This window comes from Aquila chrysaetos, chromosome 10 (assembly GCF_900496995.4).
Source record: "Aquila chrysaetos chrysaetos chromosome 10, bAquChr1.4, whole genome shotgun sequence".
In the NCBI taxonomy this organism is placed as follows: domain Eukaryota; kingdom Metazoa; phylum Chordata; class Aves; order Accipitriformes; family Accipitridae; genus Aquila; species Aquila chrysaetos.
In genome coordinates, this window is record NC_044013.1 from 8926624 (window position 1) to 8952135 (window position 25512).

Genomic DNA, 25512 nt, shown 5'->3' on the forward strand with positions numbered 1-25512 from the left:
AGATGACATAGTAGAAAAAAAAGAAAAGAAAAGTTATTTTTTCCTATTAAGCCTGAAGTCAGGGCAGTAGCAAAAGTTAACTTGCTTGCAAGCAAAAGGTTTTGCTTTGTGATACATTGTTTGTACCTCTGAAATTCCAGTAAGAAGTTTAGCATTCACTTATTTAGCAACAACTTCAAGGGGCAGTGAGCAGGAGATGTTTTGGATGCTTTCGTGTGGCTCGTGTTGCTAAGGAAACTGCCTCCGTGATGCCTGTGTGCTCACCACACCTGGGTCACTTGGGCTTTGCTTCTCAGAGTAAGGGGTGAGTCATGGCTGGAGAGTAAACTGCACAAACTTGCCAAGGAATGCTCTGTTCCATACTTCCACTCACACATGAAAATATACATTAGTAGTAGTAGTTAATAATGAAAAACACTAGCACTCAGAGATCTATATTAATGCTTTTGCTAGTAGTAGCACGCTGTATATTAACAACTATATCTAATCCTTCAAATAGACACAGGAAAAATAAAACCACTGGTTTTTCCACACACTGTTACAGGTCCTGGCAATGTTAGGGTGTAACATTAGGGTATATCATGTCAAAAATATCTTGATGACACAACACTGAATATCAGTGCTTTCTAGCTCCCTTCACATGATAAAACCAAAGCCTGAGTTACTAAACACCTAGTCATTTCTGAAACTATCACCAGAAATAGATGTTTGTGTGAGTTGTGTGTTGCACTAGTGGCAACAGTAGGCTTCAGTTTGCAGGGGCGGTGGTTGAAAAAGAAGAAAGGCATGTTTATTAAACTTTGTCAAACCAGTTAGGTGTTCTTACATACAGAAAGGTGCTGGTACGTGACTGTGATACCCATATGACAGTTAGATATACTCTCCACCTGTAAATTATGTAGTCTGTCTACACCCTTGTGCACCTGAGAGCTGTGAGAAGCCATCAAAGCACCTCTTGTTTCTTTATGTTTGTTTCAGGTTTTTTATGTCTTGATTTTGTTTCTGCAAATAATGATGAGTTTGATATAGGACCAGGTGTTTTTAGGCTATCATAAAGTGTGGATATTACAGAGGTCCATTACGAGGCTTTCATTAATGCTAACAGATATTGTATATTTGTACTTAAGGCTCCGTCTGGAAAATCATCCAAAAGTTTAGTTGAGCTTTCAGAGCCTCGTAGGTCTCCGGCATGGCCTGGAGCTCTTCTGAGTGATCATGGGAAGATATGGCAACCAGGAGTCTGAATCGAGCCCAATTCCTCTTCTTCTTGAGATTCGGGTCCCACCTTTGAGCTGTGCAGTGGCAGCTGGTATTTCTTGCCCCAGTGTTTTTCTTTGGCAACCTCTTGGGTCCCTTAGTTTGGGCAATACATGTTCAGTGTTGCCCTGGAATAGACCTGGAATGGATCCCAGGGAGCTGGTAGCATTTCTGCTGAAACGAATGGTACATCAAGACGTACTGAACTGAAGAAATGAGCATTCAATGACTTGTTTAACTCTGCGTGCCTTCCTGTAATGTATTTCCACTACACTTTCACACTTTAAGATTCTCCATCTGGCCTTAATAGAAGAAAGTATCTAAGGGTTAAGGGCTTAAGCAACGGGGGGTCATTTCTCGTGTCTGCTACCACACAGCACTGAGAAAGCTGGAAATGCCGCACGCCTCTTTCCTCTCCTGTTCCCCCGGCCGAGGGCTCGTTTCGTTTCCCCATGCAGTAAGAGCCGGACTGCCTATTTCTCCATTTTGCTGTCAGGCGGTTTTGTAAGCGTCAGAAGAAGAAAAGTCCGAGGCACTGCCGGCGGTCGTCCAAGTAGAGGGAGCTGCCGGTTGGCTCCTGCCGGAGGCCCCAGCCAGGCACCCGGCACGTGGGCATTTTCGGAGCTGTGACCTCTGCCTCCAGCCTCCGGTTGGGGCATTTGGAGGACCCTCACGAGGATGCCAGGCGGGTTTTGTTTTGTGAATGTAAATCACTGTGAAAGCACGGGGCGGGCTGAGTTCCTGCTGTGGAGCTTGAGGGCAGGCAGGGTTTAGGCTGCCTGGTCCCGTCTTGTTTGATTCCCTGTCTTGCTGCTTTGGTAAGCAATGTGGGCTGATCGTTGCATGATGCCTTTCCTGAAACAGATGGCTGCTTTCTTTTAAAGCTTTCTTATTACGGAAGTTTGCGAGTGCCAAGAGAAGTGTTTAACCCTTGAGGGCTTGCATTCAGCACGGGCGTCCCATCAGACCATCTGCAGGAGCACCGCCGCTCATGCCAGAGCACCCACCCCGACGGGCCAGCTCGGCTGGCTCACCTTAAGCGGTGGTTTTGTGGACCACACTTGCATGGACCCTTTGATATACATCTGACTGTTTTCTTCAGGCAGGCTGCCTTGCAGCAAGTCCTCACCATTCATTTTCAAGGAGACTTGTCAGGACCTGCATTACAGTCGGGCTTTTAGCACCCTCAGAGTCCCAAAGCCGGGCAGTGTCCTCTTCCCACCTCTGCTCACCTTCCTGCTCTACAGAAGCCACCAGACAGGGAGGATGCTGGAATATGATTTGATGGTGGATCTCAACATATGCAGCAGGTGACTTAAAGGCAAGGGGCCTCTGCACCCCTACAGATGATCTGCCAAGGATGTGTTGAATTTATCAACAATTTCTTTCAATATTTGCCATATTCCCTACTGTCTTTTCTGCAAGTATTGTGTTACTTTAGCCAACACCCACCATACCTCTTTTACCTTCAATTTTATAGGCCTTGCCAAAGAGATCGCTGATATGCTATGTTAGGTACTTCCATTTGCTCGTATAAGCTGCCGTTTCTCCAGATATCAGAACATTAATAGACCTCTATGTAAATGTGTCTCAAATGTAGAATAATGAGATTTAATATTGCTTCTCACTGGTCTAGTGGGAGGTTTGCTTGTTTTTACAGTGAAATCATTACTGTTGCAGTTTATCAGCCACGCAGAGATAACAACCTTCTTATGGCTTGGATAGCAAACTTCACTGTAGAACTTTGCTAGGTGAGTTGTAGTACCCCTTCCAGCTGCAGCTGCTGCATTATGTGCTCTTAAGTTTGGGGTATTTGGCCTCATGATTCCCAGTTGTGTTCCAAATTTTCTTTTAGACCAAAGCTTGGAAGCTGAGATGAGTTAATATGCAAAGCTACCTCTAGTCTTCAGGCTGCAATAGCCCAATGTTACCTTTAAGTGGGATGCGATTCCATCTGGTGAACCTTGGCTCAGACGACTGATAAATTTATCTGTTGCTGCCAGCTGTGAAACGGCAGGGTGCCTGAGATGAGCATCCGCAGCATCCACCCCCATGGGCCAGGATGTTGTTCTTTGTTTCTGGATCTAGATAAAAATTCATCAGCCTTTTGGGAAGGAAAAGGGTGTGAGGCTTAATAGTACAACACCACCATCAGCTGCTAGGTGACTGTTCTGCCTGACTTGATAGGACTCTTGTGGGAACCCTGCTTTTGTGGGATTTTCGTTATTTTCTCGGACCGATCTGCCAGAGAAGGGCTAATCTTATGCGATGTCAACCACATATTTGCAGATAAGAACATGTAGAAATGGTTTATTTTAGATCCATCCAACAACCAGAGCACACGGAGTAGCTGCGGATGCAAGGATTCAAAGCCAATTCCTCAAAGCCCTTCCCAAAATTTAAACCAAGAGCCTCAAGTGAACATTTGACTTTATATTCACTGATTATCTTTCTAATTATTTGTAAAAAAAGACGACTGATTTCCGAACTAAGACTTACTGAAGATTTAACAGCTTGGTATTTGAGCATCAGTGACTCTGTTTCACTGAATTTTCCCATCCGCTCCCTTAACTAGCAGTTAGCTCCCATCACACAGCTCCAGGGCCAAGGCTGTATCACGAAGGACCAACAGGCAGCATACGGTGACGTTGGAAAAGGCAGCAAAACATTCACGTGTTGTTTGGCCACTGACTGCAGGTGTATGTGGCTCAGAGAGGAAACCTGCCAGAGCAAGCCGCTCTGCATATCACGTTATCAATACTAGAGCATCATGCAGCACATCATGGGTTGCCTCCAGGGTAGCCAGACAGCTGAACCCAAAAAACCAACCTAAAATCATTTGCAGGCTTTGTGCCTCCATTCTCCATAACCTGACTGGCTCTAAAGAGTATTTCATTTGTTTCCCCACCGTCTTAAAAAAACCCTTCACCTAGCTTTGACCTCAAATCCTTGTGCTCCAGACAGGGCTGAGAGAAGATTGTTCCTTAGGACTTCAGCACTTGTTAATTCTCTTAAAGAGATTACTCAAATCTCCTAAGCAAATATCAGACTAGATTTTGGATTAAGCATGGGTGCTAAAATGACCTTGCTGATAAAATCAGCATGATCTAACCTCACAAATTGGAGAGGGAAGCCTTGGATGTCATTTTGACTCGGTAGGTACTATCATGGTAAGTTATCGGACTGCTCTGCATCTCTGTTCCCCTATCTCTAATATTCTTGCAGTGTTCCTTGAGAACCAATACAAAAAATGTCAGATCTTTGTGGAAAAGACAATATACTGACAAAGTCACTGGGGCTACGCACGACCTGCTGTTTTCTTTTACTAATGCTTATTGCTTTTTCCATTTCTCATATTTGAGCTGTCTGGTTCATTTCAGTGTCAGCACGAGGCTGGTTTGCACAGCACCCCGACTCCTCCGTTAATCAAAGTACCATCGTTCGGAAGTGGATTTAGCTGAAGGCGTTTGGCAGGGTGCTGTGGTGCAGGTGCGTGGGCACGCTGGCGTACCCCAGAGTCCACCACGGACCCGTCTCCTCAGCCCCCCGCCTTTGGGTGATTTCCCCACCGTGCAGCTAATAGGCAGAGTTATTTATGCCCTTGCGTCTATCTGTGCTGTTTTCTTTGTGTCTCGCTTGGGTTTCAGAAATAATTAACCCTGCAAAGACCTTGGCCGTGTAACAGACGTTTTCTTAAGAAACAGGAGCGGCTCAGTGAGGTTTCGTTAAGTGTTTTTGTCATTGTGTTGCGGCCAGGAACGAAGCCCAGAAATTTTATCTGTGATGAGCATTTCACAAAAAAAGAGATCATTAAGTCAAAACTGTATCACTTTCAACCTACATTTCTTCTGTTGTTGTTCTGTTACTGTTCTTCTATAACCCCAGCAGATTTCCTTGCAAAATCTTTAGCATCTGTAATGGAAACAATTTCAAATCCAGTAAGAATTCACAGACTATGTAAACAAAAAATAAAAATTCCTTGGAGAGCAAAGCCCATCGTGACGGAAGCACTTACGTCTACTTTCAAATCTCTTTGCCCAATTTTCAGTTTAATTTACTCATTTGCTAATCCTAATTTTCCAGTACTGTGCTTACAATATCTAACCAAATATCATTCATGTGGAAACACATTAAAATTCTGCAACAAACTGGAACTTATGGCTTCAAAACTCTTGTCAGCTCTGCTTCTCAACCATCAACATGTAATGGTGGGTCTGCCTTCCTCTCCTCAAAAACATATCAGTCGCATTCACTGTTCCCTTCCTGAGCACTGTGCTCCGTTTCACTCTCACTGTTGTCCATTATGGCAAAAGTATCCTACTTCCACTAAATTTCAAGTATACCTGATGCAGAAATATAACCTTTTCCAAAAGATTTCTTCATATGCTATTATTTAGTTTTCCTTTGTTTTTAAATAATTTAATATATTTTTATAAAGAATGTTGACACTGATGCGCTGTGCATAGAAATAGCAAATAATTGCACTGTGACAAAATATCGGGAATAGTGCTATCTATGCACAGCAATCAGAACTGAAAAACTGTGCGTTATACACTCTTGACTTCTGACAAAAAGGAAGAGTGGTCTGATTTTGTTCCAATAGCGAGGGCTGCCATTTGAACAGGCAGATCCAAAGGCTACATTCCCATCACACCGCCCCTGGTTCCCCTGTCCCAGATGGAACGGGGCTGGGTCTCGCTTCTGCGCATGGAATGCCGTGCTGGGAGGGAAGAGCGGATCTGACCCTCTCTGATCCCGGCTGGGCTCCCAGGGATAAAAGTGTCCATAGGGACCCCAGGCTGAGGCTGAAAGTGCATCTCCGGATGAGGCAGCTGAAAGTCGCTTTGTACTCAGTAGTGCTAGCTCCCTTCCCTCCACAGCTGTCTCCTTCGCTCCCTTCAGGGGGTTATATTTCTGTGAGCTAATTTAAGGAGAAAAGCCTTTTTAATCCGGTATCTTACAGCCTCAAAGTATGGATATTTTTTATTTTGAATAAAATATGAATATTAAGCTCTTTAGGCAGGGACTTTGTCTTCCAACGTCTCTTCAAAGCACTTAGCGTGCTGCTAGTATTACAGGTGTAAATTCTACAAATAATATAATGCAGTTCAGATCTCAGAGATCTGTTTCATTAAGAATGGGCTCACAAAGTGTATCTCTATGTTGTGATAGAAAAGGCTCAGGTATGAGGAGGGCTTCCCCAGAAGTTAGTGCTGAGCCTTGCCCTGGAAGAGATTGGGGTCAAGAACCTGTTTTGATTTAGGTTGCCTCATAATTCACGAGGCATTTCTTGTTTAGCTTCCACCAGTAAAAAAGGGCAGGTTCCCTGCCCAAGGAACAAAAATCAAGTTTAGCATACAGAGCACTCATCTGAGAAGTGGACGAGAGCTGTTTAACCCTGCAAGATAACGGCATGTAGTAGTTCGAGGCAGAAGGCGAGAATGAATTCCCTAACCAGCTGAAGGCAAACAGGTAAAAAGGACTTAAGAAAGAAAAATCCTTGTAGAAAAGAATATATTATTAACTGAAAAAGTAATTTAACAGAATAGTAATGTTCTCATACCACTGAGCAAATCTAATACCAACTCTGCAAATCTAATAAGATCTCTGCAAAAGCAGAGAAGTTCAATCTGAAATGCACTCTTTTGAGGCTGAGGCCAATGTCCATTAAGTACAATAGAAATACTTCATCGGCGTCAATACAAGCTGGATCAGGCCTCCACTGGATTTGGATTGTCGGTGGCTGTTATTGTCTCCACAGAATATTCTACTCAAACTCACCACAGCAATTAAAGTAGCATCTAATTTCCACAACAATACAAGCAAATTCTCAATATGCACTGCTCTTGAACGCAGAGTGTAGCAGGCACCGCTGTGTTTGCGCCAGAGCCCTTTCCTGCATTAAACAAGAACCAAACTGACCGAGAAAAATCACAAGTGGGTGGGAGACAAACATCAGACCTTCTTAAATGAGGTGTAGTCAATAGGCAGACCCCACAATGTACAATTTACAAGAATCCTAGTCTCATCCTCTGAGGGATCCATGAATAGTCAACAAGAGACATGCCGCCCATCTTGCAATGATTATGCCATTGTGTTGCCAGCCATCGTATTTCTCATTTCACTAATGGCCAGTTCATTGTACTTCAGCTACTTCTTTATTCCATGCATCAGCTGGAAACGATCAGCTTCATTACCCATAGCTCCTAAAGGCTCCATGCCATAGTCCGTGTGGAATTCAGCCGGCTTCAATGTACATGGAAAAGGCTGGCCATGCAATGGTATTTCATACAACGCAACTGCTGTGCACCCAGCTATCTCGGTCTATCACTTTTTGCAGGACCCAGCAATGTCTCCCAGTTGAGTGTTCCATTAACTTTTTCACCCCTTGTTTCTTAAAAAGCCCAGAAGCAATCTTAATCCCCCTTATCTTGCTACACTATTATCTTGCTGCGTTCCTGGTGGCTTCACGCAGAGATTTTGTGGAACTATGTTTTTTCACTTAGCCCAAAATTGGCTTGGAGAAAGACAGTGCAAAGAGGTCTTTCCTTGAGCAAGCTAGAAATAAAAATGAAAGTCTTAGTTTGTGCCTGATTTTAATTTGGATCAGATTAGAGGAGGGTTTGTTTTACTGCAGTTTAAGAGAAGGGAGCATCTCTCATTTGAGATGGGAGATTGATTCCTGTTAGATCTTCCTTTTAGATTAGTCCCTTGTTGGAGCCCAGGATGATCCACAAGGCCTTGTCTGCTGGGACCAGCCTTAAGCCAACTCTGTCAGCTCTGGAAAGAGTGTCATTATGACGTCAGTAGTGTCCTTTCCCCGATGAACTGAGGGCGTCTGTAGTGGAAAAAGGACGTGTAAGATTGGAACTGCTTAAATACAACTGGCCAGGAAGAAAAGGTACAAAGTCCACTTACTTTAGCGTGGGCCTGAAGTAATTTTATGGATCATACATTTGTAATAGCTTGCTGTATTAATAAATTCAGTACAGAAGCTTTCAAGTTCGAAGCAAGCCTCTCAGTCTATTGCTTCAGAAAGCACAGTCCAAAAGCTATTGATCTATTTATACAGATAAGCACCCAACAGAGTTATCGGAATCAATGCAAACGCTCAGAAAAAGATTCAATACAAATAATAATAAATAAGTAAAGACCCGGGAAAAAGAAATGTACAATTTAAAACTAATTGAAATGCTGACCCAAAGAATAGCTGTTTATCTGCATTTCTCCAAAGGCAGTTCTGAGAAAGGGAAAGAGAGTGCAAAAAGTAAGTGGATAATTTCAGAGGTGGCAGATGGGAACAGGCAAGCAGCATCCAACTCAAAGGAGATGGGCAAGGGCTAGAAAGTGGTGGAAGCAACATTGGATTTTTTTCAGGTTTTTTTTAATATGTGAATTTAAAATTACTTTGTACAAAACAAGGTCTGAGCACTGTTACTGAAATCAGCCCAGGGAGAGTACAGGAGCAGCACGGGTATCCACATACATGTTTTCCGTGGCTGGGCAGTCTAATTTTGCACCCACTTTCTTTTTTGAGGTCAAGAAAAGTTTTGACCTGAACCCTGTCTTTTGGGTTTGCTGAGCCATTTTTCTTCTGCCTTGGCTGTGTCTGAAGCTGACATAGGACAGGATGGGCCAGCCACCGCCACCAGTCTTTCAAAGTACATATCAGCCAGTTCACAATTCAGGATTTAGGCTGATGACTGTATGGTAGGCTTTGGGTCATGCCTGTCTTACACTATAGTGTGGACAGCCTGTCTTGAAAATATTATTTAAGTTCTTCTTCGAGGTCTGATGAAGACCAAGAGCCCCAACTGCTCAGTGCTGGGTACAGCAGTAAAGAAAGGCCAGCTCCAGCCCTGGACAACTCACAACATGCTCTAGTTTCATTTCAGGTGTGGCCCAGCCAAAAATATAATGGGAGGTTCAGACCAAGTGCTGCCTCACAGACTTCAGTGCATTACATCTTACCCTACAAAGTAAACCCCAGCTTTGCTTGGCTTTAAATGAGGAATGGCAACAGCCTAGTATTCTGGGGAGAGAAGGTCACAAGATATGTATAATTTCATCCCATCCACTTTAGTGTACATGGAAATATTAAGACCTTGCAAAAAATTACAATAATTATCAGCTGAAAAAAATTGGTTTAGCCTGGAACGCTGAGTCCTTTAGGAGAAGTTCATCAAGTTTTGCCAGCAAGATTTAAACTTTTCCTAAAATAAGGAAAGAGGCTCCATTGCAGTCCCAATGCAGTAAAACAGACTTATATCTTGTGCACTGTTTCTGTGAACATCTGATGTGAATCAGCATTGTTTCTACCTCTGTTGGCTCACCCCAGAAATTGAGCTCCTCCTCTCCCTGTAGGCAGCCTGAGCACACCGGGAACGTGAGCGAGCAGGAGTTTGGCACCAGCCTGAACCTCAGAGCTCCTTGATACAGCCACATAGACCCAGACAAAGCCAAGCATCTGCTCTGACTGCAGAGGTCACAGGACAGTTGCTTTGCTGGTACAAGTCAATGCGGCACTGCTGAAGTCGGCAGAGGTGCTCCGATGGGCACCGAAGCCGGGCAGCGAGTGCCGAGACAACAGATCCAGGTGGTGGTGAGAAAGAACAGAGTGGGAAGAGACAGAAAACACTGGACAAATAGGAAAGAGGAAGAAGATCAGGAAGTGACCTCAGGTTATTGAGCACAAGATTTAAAAGAAACAGGGAAAAAGTACTTTCACAGAAAACATAAGTGAACTGTGGAGCTTCTTGGCAGAAGACCTAGTGAAGGTGACAATGGAAGATGGCTCGGAACAGAGGTCAGACCAGCTCTGAAACCTGCCAACCACAAGGTCCCAGGAGGGATCATGAGGTCCCACAGGCTGGTCGCAGCACCCGTCACGGCTTGGTGCAGGTCCATCAGTACCTGCTCTTCCTCGCATCCATCCCAAGCACCCATCAGCAGGTGCCCGGCACCGAAGATGCTCTCACCCAGCACCGCTGTTCCTTAAATACCTTCCAGGAGAGAGAAGCAGAGGGCAGGTCACAGGCTGATGTAATTCAGCTCCACTGAAATCAGAACAGATGTCAAGATGCAGTTGAAGGACTGCTGAAGTCACTGCTGGAGGGGGGGAAGACCCTGCTGGGTTTCATATGTGGTCCAAAGCACACTGAGGGGTAGAGAGGTTAAAAGTTTAAAAAGCATTTTGATAAAAAGCAAAGATATTGTCCAAAAGTTAACCAGAAGCCAAGATTTATTCTATGATTCCATGATTTAGCCAGATCTGCGCTTATTTAACCTTCAGCGTGAGATCAGGTCTCAGCCTTTCTATTCTTGGTAACAGCTGATGAACGCAGTGTAACAAGGTATTAATAAACATCTGCCCAGCTCTTAGATTAGTATGGGGAAGAATTAATGGAGATCTTAGCACGTTCATATTTTCTAATTATGGCAGATGACTTTATTTATAGAAATAATAGGGAGAATGGAAATTGTCACTGACACCATGTCAATACACGTAATGAAATCCAATCATTTAATTGCATTACATTTGGCTAAGGAGTCATATCAATAAAAGGCCCTCAGAACGGTTCAGTGGTCGGTATGTACTTCATGTTAGAAAGCTATTAAGATTCATATTTTTTTCGATGAATCATTGGGAAAATAAGTCATCTCTGACAGACCTATTCCTGTGCCTCTGACCCCAAGAGGGACGGGGCTGGGGGGCAAAGCTTTCCACCGGGGGAGAGGAAAAGCCCCTTGTACAGCTGTCTGGTTTTCATGCTCCTTTCTGGACACTCCTTGCTTCCAGTCCCTGAAGCATCCAAAATAATAAAATAAAGCCCAAACTATACTTGGGTTGTCGCCACCCGTGGCTAAGCCAGCTCACGCATCAGCTCTGCTCCATGCGGTGCCCTCCTCTCTGCCACGATGAAGTATCACCAGCGCTTCTGTGGGAACAATGTCATACTATACCACTGAGATAAATGAAGCGCAATTTTAAACCTTGATATGTTTACGCCTCCTAAGAGAGGGGGAAAGGCCTATAAAACTCCTGCTAAAGGAGACATGGCTGTTTGGATCGTTTGCAGCTTGTTAGGTAAACCCTGAAGCCAGTTTTTATTGGGAGGTGCCAGTGTTGGTGTTAGAGAGCTGCTGGGGTTTAAGCGGGCTTTGGACTGACTGTGGCTGTTTCTCAAGGTTTGAAAATACATTTCATAATGTTCAGTTCAGGCAGGCAGCTAGGGAAGTTTGGATCTTTTCACCCAGAAGCAGGGAAAAATAAAATAAAGCTACAATTATGGTGACAGATGGTCTGTTACACACAGAGCATTGCTAGTAATTTTGTTCCTTGCACATTGAAGAAGGAGGTCTGGACTGATGCTGAAAAGCCAATAAAGTCCTCTGGTTCTCTTCTGTTCTTCCAAAACTGTGTTTCCTAATCCATTCTGATCTTCCAAAGCTATCAGTCTGAATTAATGAAAACGGAGTAAGGAAATATTACTATTTCTATTAATTATAGAGGCAGGTTTGTGCAATAAACAGAATTCATATCCCTACAGTGCTGCCTAAGTATCTATAATTCAGCTGCTCCGCTCACAACTGCAGCATCTTCTTTACATTGTTTTACAAATTAGCAAACCTGAAATCAGCAGCCATGTACAGTGTGATGACATTTAGTTTAACTACAGGGGATCTGATCTGCTGAAATCCACGGGTGGTCTTCCAGCACTACTTTCCACTGTGATTGTGTTACAGCTCCCAAATTAAGTACTCCTAGATCAGCTCCATGTTTTCTATAGAAGTGAAAATACAGATGCTTAGGAAATACTGTCAGTTACTTGTTACAACTGCTGGTACTCTTCCAAGTACTGCCAAGCTAACGCTTGGGGTGATGCTCTTTCAGAGCTGAGCAGAAAGGAGGGCCAGGGCACTCCTGGAGCCAACCTGAATTTCCAGGTTAGTTGACTGGTTTGTATTTACTGCAGGGTACAGGGTGCAAGAACCCGCACGTGGATATCTTTGCTCAGTGGCTAATGCCCAATATTTCCATACCCCACGGGAATTCGTTTTGTGCATCGAAACCTGCAGAAACAGAACTGGGTGTGCGGTCTCCCAGCCAGTCCTTCCTCTCCCACCACCTTAACGCCAGTGTTGGCAGCCTGTGGTAGGACTGACGGTGGCAACGGGTTGGGTGAGCACCTTCTGTCACCCTGTGGTCACTTTCACGTCAGACCAAGCCTGGGACTAGAAAGCCCCAGAAATGGAACTGACTGCCAAAAGCACTATTGCTCCAGCAGTGGTGAAGGAAGCAAGAGCTTTCGAGGTGGTGGTAGAAGAAAAGCAAAATTCCCAGGGGCATAAAGGGAAACTGGAAAGGCACAGAGTGATGGTCATTCTTGTTCTACTCCAGCTTTCCACCTTCCAGATTAAATAAACATTGCTTTTCTCTGCACCTGAGAGAGGAAGCGAATTGTCGATTCCCAGTTGACGAATGCATTTGATAGCAGGGCTCCTGCCGCAAGGTCAGAACTTTGCACCAGCAAACTGGTCTGACTGGGGAGTGCTCTGGCAACTGAAATACTCCAGTAGCAACATTTTCCAATAGCTGTAAGGCACCAATAGCAGATCATTTTTGATGGCAACATGTTCTGATAGCAAATGGCTCCACCAGGCTAAAGAAAAAAAGAAAAGGCACTTCCTTGGGCTATAGTGCAAAAGGTTGATTTTCCATGTACTTATATATCCACTACTCACAGTGCTGCTGGTGTTACATTTTAAGCATCTGACTCAGGCATTTGAGTGGAAAGGCGATAAAAAGGCTTGACTTTGATTGAATATTGGACTTGAATTTCCATTGTGGTAAAAGGTAAAAATAAATACAAACAGTATGAAGAAATCAAAAAGCTACTATTGGACAAAATGTTCCACATAATTTTTTAAGTCTTTACAGCTACTGAAAATCTCTTTTTGGCTGGCATGAAGGTCAAAATTCATTTTTTGAGCATTCTTTCAGCAGGGATTATATTTAGATACTGAACCTCCTCCTAGTTTAAGGGGAGTATTTCTTCAATTACATCCAATATTAGTCCAGCTGTTAGGATTTCCCAAGGGACCACAGCAAACTGAAGAAATGCCTTCACTCTGGTGCTGACAGGTCCTGTGGCATTGCCCTACCCCTTTGCTTGCTTCTGCATTTGGCTCCTGACCTTGCTGATATAAATAAGAAGAGAATCAAGTACCCACTCTCTTCTGAAGTACATATCAAAACGCATTGAAGTGATAGGCTTCATTAAGCTTGTACATCAGCTTTAAAAGAAGAAAAAAAAAAAAAGCTGAGCTGGGGAATTCATGACAGTATTTCTAGTGTAAAGAAGAGGAGCAGGTGGGGGCGAAAGTTAAGTTTTACACCCTCTGAAGTAAAAATGCAGTCCATATTACAGCAGTGTCTGATGAGATTTTCTGAATTACTACTGTCAAATTAATATGGGAGAAAAGCCCTGTGAACACATTAGGAGGAAGACTACCAGCTTTTATTTACCTACTACACTCTGTTACAGTGAGAGTGTTATAACAGAGACAGCTCAAGTCCTCTGCAGGGTGTTAGCTGGTACCTTAACAAATTTTCCTACAGGTATGTTTGCTTAAATTGATCTAAATAAATTTAAGACTTCAAATACCAGCTTTTAGTAGCAAGATAGGATCTTGAGAATATGTACATATGAAAAACATTTTTGGTTAAACTTACCTTAGCAGCATCCTCAGTCACAAGCTATGCTGTAAAGCACCTTTATAATAAGATACACACCCACTGTATCCTGTGGGAGGTGGAAATGGCCTTCAAGATTTGAAGGTCAATGTGAAAACACAGCTTTTCTGCATTTTGATTCAAATGTAATTCACATGATTACTGGGGCTCAGGGACTGTTAAGAAAGACAGACAGGAAAAGCTTTCATAGAAGCACCATAAAGGGTGAAAATTAACAGGCAATTGTTAAACTGCTCTAAAAAGTAGAGAATACAGACATAACCCACATGTTCTGATTTTCGACATCTATTTCCTTGTTTCATTAACGGCAGTATCAAATGCTTAGTAAGAGCCTTTCGTTGTTGGGAAGAAGGTGGGTAGAGGCTGGACACTCTATAGAAAAAGGCCAGAGAAAGTAAGATGGTGCGGGCTGTATCTGTAGTAATTATTGGAACAAATCCCATCTGCGTGGCAGTCAAGGTCAGGGGCAAGCTCTTGCTCTCCGGGCAGGCCTCTAGCGTGTCTTCAATGCGTGTTTTAGCAGCCAGGATCTGCTTTTAATCTCCTGCGTGACATTTGGCGTTAGGACAGTGAATTTTGTCTCGATCCTGATAGTTCCCGTCATTCAGCCACTGCTGGGTGGCAGCTGGCCGGCACCGGAGCGCAGCCCCGCTGCCCAGAGCAAAGGCAGCAGAGTACAGGGATGATCAATCCCGGTGGGGTGCCACGGGGCTCTCCATCCCCAAAACAGAGGTGGGATGTTCGTCTGACTGTCGCTCCTTGATGGCGAGGAGTTTTGTGCCTACGGCAGATGAACCGCTTCCCGTTTCGCGAAGTCCTTTGTATTGCAAGTGCCGGTCCCCAAAACACCAGGTAGCTTCCCTTGAACGTGTGAAAGGGGATGGTGCACAGAGCTGCTGGAGAAAAGTAAAATCTTTTTCCCTGATGAAGGGTACAACACGTGTAGACCTCGCACATCCACACACGTGGACACACGGCCTGTCCCTGACACCACCACGGTGTAAGGAGTTGTGGGAGGTGGGTAGAAAGCCGCCCGCGCACACTAAGATGCCCATGCACAGCCTTGCAGTTCTCCCCAGCAGCGGGGCAGAGGTCTGGGGAGCAGCATGGCCACTGAAATAACAGGATTTGCAGAGTTTAGGGACTTCTCCCGGATCTGCAGCCTGCCCTCGTCATCCAAAGCTGGACCTCTGGGCAGCCATGTGGTCAGGTGAACCCGCCTGCGTAGGAGAAACTGTTCAGCGCTAGACCTCTCACTGACTTTTCTAGAAAGGCAATTTTGCTGGCTATTTTGCACTTGAACTTCTGTACTGAGATGGGTTATCTTCCAGGAGTTACTACAAAATAACTTCCCACAAATGGCCCAGCAAATGAAAATCTATTCCCACATCCTGACAACTTCAGGGTGTTGCCAGCACACGGTTTTGCTGCCACCGGTTCCTTAAGGCACTTTTGCCCAGCACTGTTGAAAAGGAAAACATTCACTGTGCCCTGGGGGAAATGAAGCGTAGAAGTCCCGTTATCACTGACAGAAGTTTTGCCTCTAATTCCCCATCTGCTCTTCTGAATGTTAACCTACAGTATTGGCACATAAGCTTAAATGATAAATACGGTTTCCAAATAGAAAGCAACAAAATATTAGTCAGATAAGCTGGTGGTGTCTGCAAAAATGTGGTGTGGGCACTCATATTTTGAGAAAGGGAAATTATAGGACAAAATAATATTGTTATGTTATGTTGATTGAAGGAAAATGCTAGCACATAATAGGACGAAGTAACGGGTCAAAACCAGATTTATTTATTTTTTTGATCTTTAATCCATATGGGATCCTGCACGGCTCCTCCTTCCTATTCTTATTGTTATTGGTGTTTAGCAGCCAAGTAAAATAGCACACGAGGCAAGAAATCTGAGAAGAGAGTAATAATGTGATGCATAGTGTTAACTCGCTGGTTTTGGAAATATCCATTTATCTTGGTTAAATGAAAGCTTAGCCCGAGTATAAGCCAAGTAATCATGATTAGGGAGAGAAAAAGACATTCACCTCCTTGGAAACTCAATACTTTTCAACAGTAATAGCACTGCAGTGACATTGTTCGAAGCTGGATGCTTGCTGTAATTAATATAGATTATTGCCGTATGAGGAATGGAGGCATCTGTGCCTGCTCCTACCATTGTTTTCATTTCTAGACCAGTCTTGAGACCAAAATACATTGGGGTTTTGTTTCATGGACATGGCCCCTTCACTGTTCAGAGTGCTCCGCTGGCCTCAGAAGACTGGAGAGTTTTTGTTCCCTTTGTTGGTTCAAAACTGCGTAGAGGGCATAGGTACACTGTTCTCTCTTATAGAGACTTTGCTATTGTTCTTTCTCATTATCTTTCTCCTGAGTCTCAAGAAAAAATTGGTTTTATGCTAAAAAGCATATTACAGGAACGCATCTATAAAAAGATTCACGAGCTCTCAAGCTATTGGTTTTCTAAGGAGGCTAAATCTGCATCTGTACCTTCCAGTGTATCACGCACTGAACTCATCCACAAAGCAGGTGATTTAGTTCTTACACTGATTTTTGACCTAATAGACTGGTGCAGCACTGTACTAAGCCTGGCTCATCAGTCTCGTCTCAGTAGTCATTTGACTCATTGACTCCGCCACATTTCCCATCCACTTCATACCACTACTTCTGTAGATTTCATTACTACCTTTCTGCAATATGCAGCCATTCCTATGCTCTCTTGCATGGGCACACCACTATTATCTTTTATCTTGTATTCCTGGTCTTTCTAATCTCTGCCTTATTGTAACCCACTTAATTTCTAACTTTCTCCCAGTCTTGCTCATCAGGCTGGATTTGATGTGTGCCCTAACTACGAATGAATCCATTAGAAACACTTCCTTCTTCTTATGCTGGAAACTGCTCTCTAGGGCATGCACCTTCCCTGTAGGAATTAGGATTTTGCATTGGTTTTACAATCAGGCAGTAGTCCTCTGTCCTTAATACGTGACTTGGAGATCCTTGCCAGTGGACAAAGCAAACAGGGAGCTCCACAGAGCACGTGTGTGAGTTCAGAGGTCCATGGAGATGTAGCCGTATTGTACACAGCTTAGATTCAGCAGCCAAAAGGCGGCTGCCACTACAGAATTGCATTTAAAAAAATAAGGCCACTTAAAATGTTCAATTCTGTGAAAATTACATTAAATTTATGCATGAAAAAAAATATTTCCAGTGCTTTCCTACAGCACTTGGGCACAAAATTCTGTTTTGTGAATTTGACATGGCAACTGATCATACTCAACTAAGAGGGCTACAGATGGTGAAGTCTGTGTCCTGAAAGGATGAGGACCCACCACAGAGTGTTTATGCTGCAAAATTTACACTTTTGTAATAAGACAAAGAGGAAAGATGCTCATGAGAGCCAAACTGGGTGTTTGCTTTTACCACGGAGGTGCTTATTTCACAGCTCCATGCCTCGGTCGTATCGGTAGGATGGAGCTATTATATCGGTCTTTCCCCATCAAGCCCATTTCTTAGTTTTGAGGGAGGTGATAAATCTCTACCCAGTGTCTGTCATAACCAGATTTCTGAGCTGATGTGGTCAGTATTATTCACAACCTGTCTGTAGACATCTCTCTGCATTCAGATGTCCTCCAGCAGATCCAAGAGACTGGTCATGAGGGAAACATGACTGCCAGGCAGTTGGAGACCTGAGCTCACACTCCTCTTATTCCTCCCATCTGGCGATCTCAGACATTTAGATCTCAACTAACTGTTCTGTGCATATGCCAGCAGGTTTAATACCATATCTCTTGTTGACAGCCAGGAAAACTCAACTAGCATGTAGTTAAATAAGTTGCTTGAACTGCCAGGTCACACTGGTGGGGCTGATCCAGCACTCCTGGTCCTCTTCCCTGGCCACTGGTTTGGATCAGATCTTTCCCTAACTTACCTGCACAACCCAGTGCAAAAGTAGTTGCCTGCAACGGCGAAGTAGCTTTACACCAACACCCAAAGCAGGACGCCGACCTGCTTACTGGGGGAGCAGTGTGGGCTGGTGGACTTGAGCACTGGTTTGAACCAGGGATGAAGCCAGTGAGGAGCTTGTGCAAATCATCTCCTTGCTCTGCGCCTCAGTGGCACGCCCGCACTTTTGCAGGAATGACAGACATCTCTAGGTAATGGTCTTTAGTGAGATGTGACATGTGAAACCTCAGCAGCGGTCTAGTATTCATGCTGACTGCCCACCCGTTAACAGTGCATGCCAGCTACAGTCTGCTAGATCCTCGTAAAAATTAACAAGCAAACTAAATGCAGAGTGCTGTGTTTTGCCACAGAAAATAAAGTCAAACAACAGCTGAAATTGGGGAGGGGAGGGGGGAAAGGGGAGCAAAGAAGGCAGACCAAAGGCAACATAAGAGTTGTATTTATTTTTTAATCCCATCTCTTTTAGTGTCTGTGATGAGCGCTGTAACTAAAGGAATCTAACTGAATTAGAATTTCAATATGTCCTGAGCAGATTGGAGCTGTTTCCATTCATGAGCAGCACGTCCCAGCTGTAATTGCCTGCTTGCTTATCCACACAGCTCTTTACAGCTAATCCAAATGTGGACTCAAAAATAAATAGTGCCAGAGCATTCACTTCCCGCTGGGCAGTAGTTTTAGCTCGCTTCTGCCTTTGCTTTGTTCTGGCTGGTGCTCTCGATGGCACGGGGACTGACTGAAAAGAGATAAAAGATGATTGACCCGCTCAAGGAATTAGGTGGGAGAAAAACCGCTCCTGCCATATCTGCCCTGCCTGTTTGCGCTTTTCCTCTGGGTGCTGCTTTGCGTCTGTTTATCTTTCTCTGCCCTCACCTCTCTCCCCAGCCGCATCGCTCGTGTGATCTGCTTCTCCTTCATGGCTTCCCTAAGGGCTGCTGGTGTGCCCTCCCTGTCCCCAGCAGCGCATCACCCTTCCTCTCCCTGTGCTCCCACCCGCAAACACACCATCAGGGTTTTAGCGCTGCTTTCCTGAAATGAAACACTCTCTTCAGGGATATTTAAAAGCCGTGTACTTCTCAGATCAGGTCTTCTCTGGACAGTGTAAAGCTGAGGCACAGCTGCACAAAGCTGGAGCTGGAAGGGATGTCCCCATGGACTTGGCGCTTCCCCAAAGTAAGGCTCTGCCTTTGCTCTCTGACATGGGAATCTATGTGTCTTGGCTCTCTTCCCCACTTGCTGGGTGGAAGGTGGTTGTCCACCAGGCTATTTTCTCCACTACATCCACCACAGACTTCTTGGGAGTCAAGAAGACTGCTTCAGCAGTCAGAGGTGTCCAGCTCCCACTGTGCAACCAGTTATTCTTAAAAATAGTCTTTTTAGTATCCAAAAGAGCCTCCTCTAAGATCTGGTCAAGTGGGGTACCCATAAAATCTCAGCTGGGGAGAAGGTCATTCCCTCTTGATGACAATCAGACTGAATTCAGTGTGGAGCTAGAGCTGGAAACACCTCCCAGCCCTGGGAGTGGAGGAGCAACGCAGCAGTGAACCTCCACTTCATCTCCTTTCTCTCACCCTCTCTCTGTTTCCCACTGGGTTTATCCCAGCATGATCGCAAAAGACAGGGCATCTTCGCTGCCACCCATGTGCTCTTAGCACAGCCAGCCTGCTCCAGGGCCTTATAGCTCTTCTGGTGCAGTGCAGCACCCAGGGTGATACATCTCTCTGCAATTACAGAGAATTGTGCTAAGATTTAAAGGCAAGTATCAAGTGAGGTAGCGCAGCACTTTCACTGCCTTCATTCTCACTCCCAGAATCCTTCCTCATCAGTGTAATGCTACCTGGTGTTTGGCAGAGCAGATCTCCCCCTAAACCCCTCTTGGCTCAACTGACTAGGGGCACGTTGCAGGGGGGTGACCCAGCACTTGCCACTGCTGCACCCCCTCCCAAAGGCAGCCCATTTTACAGGCAGATTGTGCCCTTCTCTAAAGCCAGAGAGCAGCTGAGATGATGAATACAGTGCTTGTCCAATGTGTCACTTGCTACGTAAATTCAAATTCAGCACAAAAAGCTAAAAATGTTTGCAGAGTCCTGACAGGCAAAGGGGACAATTATCCTCAGCTGCTCCTCAAAAACGTTGATCCCCAGCGACTGCAACGTGCCAAGAGAGGCATTGCCTCGTGCTTGGATTGCAAACTCACCAGCACCAAAACATGAGGATGGTAATAAGGGCTGGGTCTTCACTAGATTCTCTGCTACCTGGAGATGGCCTGAAAATGTCCTCTGCCAGGTACAGTGACAGGACTAGCACATCCCTTGTAGACATGAGGAAGCTGAAGCCATAGTGTCAGACTGCTCCAAGGTGACCAGAAGGTCACCAAAGAAGAGAAGTTGGGACTCTCTTGCTTGTGATAACAGATAGAAGCTCCCTCCTTTGTACCAGACCTGGAGACACAGGAATTTCTTCAAAAAGTTGTTGTTTCAATCAACTAATAACACAGTGTGGCCAAGGTGAGTGAAACAAGTCATCATGGGCATAGTAATGTATAGGAAGAGGCACTGGGAAAAAAAAAAAAAAGAAAAGAAAAAGTGGAGAAGGAAGTTAAATTTTAAAAGATCAGGAAGAACAAAGACTATAAAATCTACAGCCATGCTGTGTGGTGCTACTTAGACTCGTACTAGGAAGGTAGCTCTTAGGAAAGGGGAATGAAAGGGATGAAAGGCATCATTAAATGGCAGAGCTTGAAAGATTTTTCAAAACACAGAACGCCAGCACTGGAAAAAAAATATAATGAGATGGAAACCTGAAAGATTTAGAAATTACTTTGGAATATTTAATTTTGAAGTGTGAACATATTGCATGTTGTCATGTAGCAAAGAGGTGTAGATACCTCAGCCTTTCTGACTCTCTCTCTCACTCCAGTATATGCTGGGGAAAAGGCATTAACAATCGTAAGGATGACTTGAAGTTAAAAGAAATTTTGCCTTTGAAAACAAACCTAAATACCGCTGTGTTCCACATACAGCTAAGCTGCATCCCCATGTGATGGCTTCAGTTGTCACTGGCAGCATCATTCTCCTCCTCCTTTGGACATGGAGTGTCCTAGACATGTCTGTGCCATGGGACCCCACCAAGACCGCCCTGGGTCCGGGCTGTCTCCCTCATTCTACTCAAAAACTAGATGGAGAGCTCAGCTCCAAGCTCAGCTCTGGGGATATTTAGGAGAAGGGCCAGAAATAGAGGTGAATTCATTAATGAAGCATCATTAGCCAACAGTCTTCCTAAACTCTCATCAGTACATTAACACCAGCTGCCCGTTGTCCATTTTCCCCTTGCCATAATAAGGAACCCCAAATTCAAGGTCATCTGCCAGTTGGATTAGTCAGTTAGTACAGCTGGAGCTCCTGAGATGCTCCAATGAGAACAGTTATTTATGTCACTCTGTCCTGCACCGTGCCCATTAGCTTGCGGTACAGCAAAGTCCGGTCACGAGGCAGAAATACACCATTTGATATTGCTGTTGCTGCATCACAATTTAGTGTTGCTGCTGCCAGAGCGTTAAATGTTCCCTAAGTGGTAACTGTCTTCTACTAATGCAGATGCATTTCTTTTATGAGTTAGCTTATTGCTGTTCTTCTTGGTCCACACTTGCTGTTCTTCTGTTATGGCCGCAGACAAGTGGGATTAGGGCAAGCAGATACTGTGCTCAGATGGAGACCTGCAGAGAAAACAGGTATTTTGACTACACAAGAAACACTGCTCTCTGAATTGTGTCAGAAGAGGAGGATTGCCAGCTAGGTGTTCGCCTGGTTTCTGGTTTGCATCTTCAGTGCTGGTGAGTGAGACCTCCCTTGGTGCAGGTGTACTGGGGCTTTCGTGTCGAACCACGGCCACGGCCACAGTGGGTCTCACTCAGATAGCCCAGGCAGACACCAGCTCACTTTTTACCACCCAGCTGGGTTTCTCCTCACACTCTCCCTGGTGTAGCTCCGCTTCCATCCACCCCTTCATGTTGCCGTGGACCATACTTGGGAGTCAGATATTTCAGGTGTTAGTTTTAGTCCTGGGTCCAGCTCTTACATTCTTTCAATACCAGGACTAGAAAACTCCCCTGGATCATCTCCTGAATCAGACAGGAGCATTTTAATATAGTAGTTACCTCCACCACTCCGCCTGGGAAACTCTTCCACGCACTACGGCACCTGAATGCCAGACTACCCAGCAGTCAGGCTACACTTTACATCAGAAATTCAACAGGCCATTTTATTTATTCTCCCATCCTTCACCACACAATACTTCTCCCTTTTTTCTGACTCAGAAAAGCCATAGGAAAACATGCTGTGCTCAGACATAGGTGTGGGTAAGACCTATTGGGGCATAAAGTCTAACTGTCCATATTCAGTAAATTCACCTCAGAGTGAACCACCGTCCCCTTGCAGGTTGCCTTTGATGCCTGGTTCTAACCTCTTCCTTTTCCCATGGGCATTGGGGGGTGGGACCACCCCCAAAAAAGTCTCTCCAGCCATGGGAGAGACCAAATATCTCCCATCACTCAACAGCAGCCTCCCTGTCTGTCCAAGAACTGGCAGCGACCGCCACGTTGTGGCACAGGGAGAGGTTAACATGTGGACTAGCAGGAAAACTTCAGGGCTCACAGGGAACTGTCCCGGGGTTCAAATGAATCCTCTGGCTGGGAAATATTGGGAGGAAGCATCCAGAGCACTTGGTAGTGTGGACAGTGCAGGACATGGGTGTATTCAGACAAAGCTTAAGAGGTCAGTGATTATATGTTTAGGTGAATGTTTAGCTTTTGTTGGCTTTTGATGACTCAGGGTGTCTTTTATGAGGCAAAATTAATGCAGGTGCTTCTCTTTTTACAGTGGCCACATTGCCCAGGAAATGAAATGCCGTAAGGGGAGCAAAGCTCATTAGTTTGGTGCCATAAATGGTTCTCCAAGGTCTCAGAAACCCTATGATTAACATAAACATAGACAGAGGCAATTACAGATAAACACACATGTAAACCCCAGCTTTCCATCTAAAAACATGGTCTGCAGTATCCCTCTTTGGCTGTTCACAGATGTGGTGACGTAGAGGTAAGGAACATTTCATACCAATCATGGCATAAACCAAAGCCTGAGGAAGGAAAGCAGCCAGCCCAGGGTGAAAGTGAAGACAACAGAGCACATAATGTAGTTCCCAAGGTACCAGCTAAGGGATTTTGAGATTCACCCTCAGAATTACATCTTTTTTGGAGCAATTTGAAGCAAATGTTGCTGCCCCCAATGTTTTCTTCACACTGCAGTCCTCTTTCAGGTGGTTGCTGTTGGGTGGACATGTTGACACTCCTTAGGATGGGGCAGAGTAGTTCTAATTTTATAAGACCTATCTCAAGTCTTCATCTTGCAATGGCTGAAAAAGTTGAAACCTTGTCAGGTTTTCTACTGAGTTCCATAAAATTCACCGGAAGATAATGTTCAAGAGGAGGATGAGAACAGGGGAAGATGGGAGGAGTGGGACAGACACACTGTGTCAGCATCATGGACCTTTAGAGCTGCTCCTTGGCCAGTGCAGAGCAGTAAAGGGCCCTGGGCACAAGCTTACATGTATTCATAGGAGATTGCACACTTTTCACTCTGCGTTTCTGTCTTAAACATTATGCATTTATTCAGAATAGACCCAAATGTGAAGAACGAGGCATGTTTTGTAAAAAAACGAAGCTTGGCCTCCTTGCCTGTGCCTGTGGCAACTGTGCCAAGAGACAACTGTGTTGATGCCACACCGGGTAAATAATGAAGGAGACAGCAATGTTCAGGCAAACTCGAGCAGAAAGCCCGGAGTCCAACACAGCATCCTGAGTCTAGCAAAAGTCACATCAAGTACAGCAGTTTCCTGGTAACCTGCCCCATAGGAATATCCCCTACAGACTCCTGATAGTCAAAAAGCAGCTTGAAGCACCTCTTCTAAACTGTTTTTAGCAGGTATTGTCATGACTTTAGGTGCTCCATCTGTTCAAGCAATAGCACAATCCACTTTTACTCTAAATGCTAGGCTGACATCCTGCAGTAATGAGTTTCACAGGCTGATTACTTGTTGCATGATAAAAATATGTTGCCAGCAGCTGACTCAGAGAGGCAATGGGCAAAAACAAGTAGTGCTACTTGTTTTCTCAGAAAAGAGAGAGGGGACAGGGAAGGAACGGGGTTCACAGTCCTGCCTTGGGATTAACTCAGGGGAGGAGAAAGGCATGGAAGTTTGCTAACTGTCCTGGTGGGGCAGGACATGGTCGTGTAGGTCGTAACCGTTCTAGGTTACAAGTCCTCCAAAGGCCTTCAAAGGAGCGTCTTGAGGAGTTTGTATTTTACTGTTCCACAAAAGGCTCCTACCTTACCACTAACCCTCGCCAAAAGGAACGATGGACTTCAGTTGCTTACATCTGACCTCTGGAGTGGCTGCTGTGATGTCATCAGTGTTACAATTTTACACAAAATTAGGCGTGCAATTGTGTGTTAAATAGTGATGGTTAGCTTGGATTGCCCAACTAATGAAGCAGGCAGCATTAATGCTATCACATATGGACTGCTCCAGGGCACTGGCACTATAAGGGAGTCTGAAATCACTCTGACTTTGGTGGGAAGAGAGACACCTCTTTTCCTCCTCTGGCATCCCTTTGGTGGGACAGACACCTCTCGCCCAGCTCTTGCCCCAGCGGTGCTCCTACAATTTGTTCTGGAGCTTGCAAATCTGCCTCCCTGCCCAGGCAGTCCTGCCCAGCTGTCCCTGTAGGCTCAGACAGGCAGCAGAAGCTGCTGATCACTTCTAATGTGTGCCCAAGTTTTGCTTAATTAAGAACAGGCTCTCTAATAGCATTCACCACCATCTCCTGACGGCTCTGGGACCACTCAGGCTGTGGCGGCACAGCCAGCCAGGCTTTCCTGTCGTGCAGCTTGTGTGACATCCTAAAGGGTGCAGGGGAAATTATATAATTTCATTTTCCAACATTAAGACACTCAGCCTGTGACTGGTCTCAGCCCAATATCCAATGGGGCCTCCAGGCCCTTGTATAGTTGCTCTGAGCCCTCCTGCATTGCTCGATGCAGAAACACCAGCTCGGTCGGCGCAGGTTTGGTGGTTGCTGTTGTGCTGCCTGAGGTAGTGCGGATGCAGTCTTATATACCAGAGTGAGGATTAGATCCAAGGTCCTGTAACCCAAATTTCTGGCCAGTATCACTATAAAAACACTTCCTAGTCGGTGGCTATATTGATTAGTTCCTGGCTATTCCACCTTCTAAACTATAGTTATTTCAGGGAGGAAGTACCTCATCTTATTGTTTTTTCCCCAATACTTAACTACAGTGGTTGTAAGGAAAGAAAAGAGTCTTTTTTGGCGCTCAGAGCTGCAGTGATGACCACAGCATCAGGGAAAGGGCTGGGGGAGATTCCCCTCCTTCTGTCTCCCTTCTTTTGGACGGCTGCCTTGTCCAATTTGCTGTGCATGAATGCAGCACAAAAGCTTCATCAAATATT

At 44.9% G+C, this 25512-nt stretch overlaps 1 protein-coding gene across 8 annotated transcripts in view; it reads left to right on the top strand.

Annotated features, from left to right (window-relative positions):
* The window catches only part of LOC115347039 (calcium-activated potassium channel subunit beta-2), a 153449-nt gene that overhangs the window by 108437 nt on the left and 19500 nt on the right, over positions 1 to 25512 (top strand). The window contains exon 1 of one of the 8 annotated variants that reach the window (XM_030027911.1): positions 4327 to 4412. The exons of 6 other annotated variants lie outside the window; for them this stretch is intronic. The gene's annotated coding sequence lies outside the window, so the exon portion shown is untranslated. Of the gene's footprint in view, positions 1 to 4326; positions 4413 to 18652; positions 18767 to 25512 lie in introns of those variants that run through there. One more of the 8 variants, XM_030027912.1, reaches the window with a different exon arrangement.